Here is a 3,058-nt window from a genome sequence, read left to right as displayed (position 1 = left end):
TCTCTCGTCGTGATGTGCGGGTCGTTGTCAAGGAAGCCAAAGCCGCCTCAAGACACCATTCCCAAAGCTGCCAGTTAAAAATATGGAGATGTTCATTTGGACAAATGAACTCAAATCAGCAAAAGAGATGACACATGGATGGTGGTGAAGCCGGGTTAGATTCCATCTGGAGAACAACATGCTGCATAAGTCATACAGTGCAGTGGAAAAGGGATAGTTTTAGGGCTACTTTGGGAGTGTTGCCCGAGTAAGGACTGCCAGGTTTGGCCACTGCAGACAGTATGTCAGTATTTAAAAAAAAAATCACTATGTCTGAGGAGTTTAAATTGCAAGGAAAAGTTAAAGAAGTTGGGCTTATTCTTTGGGAAAAAAATGTGGCTATGAGCCACTTGAGGTTTTAAAATAAGGGGCGTTCAAAGGATGGGGTTACGTTTTCATATTAACATGCAGTTCAACACATCAATATAAGCTAAAAATAAAGGGAATGTGAGCTAAGTATGTATAAGTTAAGTGATAGCCAAGTTAGAAATGTATGTAGTAATAATGGCAAACAAAAAGGTACTGGATAGTTTACTTGGTGATCAAAGCCAACTGTGTAGGGCAAAACCTATCTAAGGTGACTCTTCAAAGGACATGCAAGTATTAGTTGGAACCATCTTAACAAAGCTGATGCAGCTTTAGATATGGAGTGGTATTTACTCAGTGCTTAGTTCCATTGGAGTATTAGAATTTCTTAGGGCATAATGTTAATACTTGGCGTGATTAAAGATAAAAGGATCTGGTCCAGTGCTTGTACAGGTCCTAATGTAGTCAAGATAGTTGTTTTATGGGAGGACTCGGCTGTGGGGGGAAATGAAGGCAAGATGTACTGACTGATAAAGTTCTTTGTAGTCTATTTTATCTTACTAATGGGCTATCAAGTTTAACAGGTGTACTACTTAACTTAATTTTATTAATGCGTACAAACTTGCTTGAACTTTCATGGCTCAACTATTTTGTTAATGATTTGATATACTTGTTGAACGTACCTTGAAACCTTTTAACTGGCAGAGATCCAAAGAAGGAAGAAAAATGGAACAGCACAGTCTTAGCAATGACTTCTTATGGAAGTGATCTTATAATGCTAATGCAGCACATAGATACAAAGATTTTCATAAAGTCTTTACTGTATAGAATGGATAACTGTGACTTCCAAAAGGAGGGTTGCTTTTAAAGTGAAGTACAAATGTTGTTGGTTGATATAAGGAGTGTGCGCCCTTTTTTAAAGCCTTGAAGGTTTGTGTTGTGAATTTTGAATAGCCATCATTTCTTCTAAATGTTCTTTAGGGATTGCAGTTAACATATATTAAAAAAAACAGAAAAAAAGGTTTAAGTAGCTTTATTGTGAGCCTCTTCTCTCTCATTTGCTCAAGTTTTACTCTCATCAGAATTTTAATAGTCGTTTAGTCACCATGCAGTCTTTAGGGGCAGACAAAACTTGAATGTGTAATTTTAAAACCTATTTTTTGAGGTATGGAGAACAGACAGGTGAAGTAAGGACCTCTTCATACCCTTGTTCACCATGAAGGAGTGAAAAAAGTTGCAAAACTTGCAGAGGGAACAAGAGAACTCTTATCAATTGTTATCAGCATCTTCCAGAGTTCTGTTGATCCCAGATGTTTTAACAGCTGCTTGACAGCTCTATCCAGAGCTGGGAAGATAGTGCAGCAGGCAGGCAGATGGTCCTTATAAGTTGATTTGTGACTGGAAGATCACAACCTTCTGCCAGAGTTGTTGGGCAGCTTTTCAAAATTACTGTGCAGAGCTCATGAACTTACTCTGTGTTCCAGGTCAATTCCCCACTATCCCTGTCCAACCCAGCTCATGAAGAAACTGTTACCAGTTTCCAGGAAGAAAAGGTCACTACTGTCTAGGACTGGCGAGGCTTATTGTCCAAAGGCTGTGTTGGAGGGAACAGTGCTTGTCTGGGTGAGCCTTGAGGGCAATCACAGTTATATGCTTTTTCTAATTTTGTTACAATCATGTTTCTATGCGAGAGCTGGTAGAAAGAATTTCATTGTAGAAATGTTCTTTTTAGTTACACAGGGGCTGTGTTTGATTCTTTTGTTAACCTCAAAGACCCTTCTGTGCTGAAACTCCTTTAAGAGCTATATATTGGATTCTGGAATCCAGACTCAACCTTCATATTAATAGATACAACTGCACAGGCTAAGTTTACCCCAGCTTTAGTTGTCCTTTGGGGGATTGTTTTTTCCTGCTAAGTGAAAAGGGACATCTTAACTATTGATAATGGAGTCTGTCTGCATACCTGAGACTATTTCAGAAGGGAGTGCAAGGCAGTGCAAGTTCCAGGTGGTTCTGGGTCTAAGCAACTCAGTTTTCACAGTGAGGGGCCAGGAAAGAGAGACTTGTGCTAAGAGTAAGGAAGTGTAATTAATGCAAGCCACTTCTGAACCTTCCAGCCTGTCAGGATGAAACCTGTACAAGCTGAGACTCTTCCATAGCATATGACCTTTCCCTCACCCCCCAAAGTTGTCTCTGTACCACAGTGGAGCAGAAACAGAACTAGGCTTTCAGCTAAAATTTATTTATTCACACCCTTTCATCTGGACCCCTTTCTAGAGAGAAAATTTTCCATTAGCTCAAGTGTTTCATCTGCCTGAAATCTTATCCTACATATGTTCACACTGGCTGATGCTTTCCAGCTATAACTTGGGGCTTGCAGATTTACTGAACCCTTTGCTGAGTACATACGTTGCTTGCAGTCTTTGTGTGCTCAATCCCAGGAGATCTTCCCACCTGTCTTCACTTGGTATGAGGGGAGGCACTGTTCATAGTAAAGTGGGTATATGATCTTGTGTGCCCTGCTCCAGTGGTAACTGCCTGTGGTACTAGTATTGCTTTGAGGGCTTCCTAGCACTAGGTCCCTACTGTACCAGTCACTTGTTGGGTATTTTGCTGCTGTGCCTTCCTTTCATTCCACCAGTGCTACTTCTGCCCCTTTGTCTAATGGGAGCAAGATCACAGACAGAGGATTGGTGGCTGTGAAAGACCGAGG

Source organism: Gavialis gangeticus, unplaced genomic scaffold (assembly GCF_001723915.1).
Source record: "Gavialis gangeticus isolate Ggan-Ray unplaced genomic scaffold, GavGan_comp1, whole genome shotgun sequence".
Lineage (NCBI taxonomy): Eukaryota > Metazoa > Chordata > Crocodylia > Gavialidae > Gavialis > Gavialis gangeticus.
Note: the sequence above shows the minus strand (reverse complement) of the source record.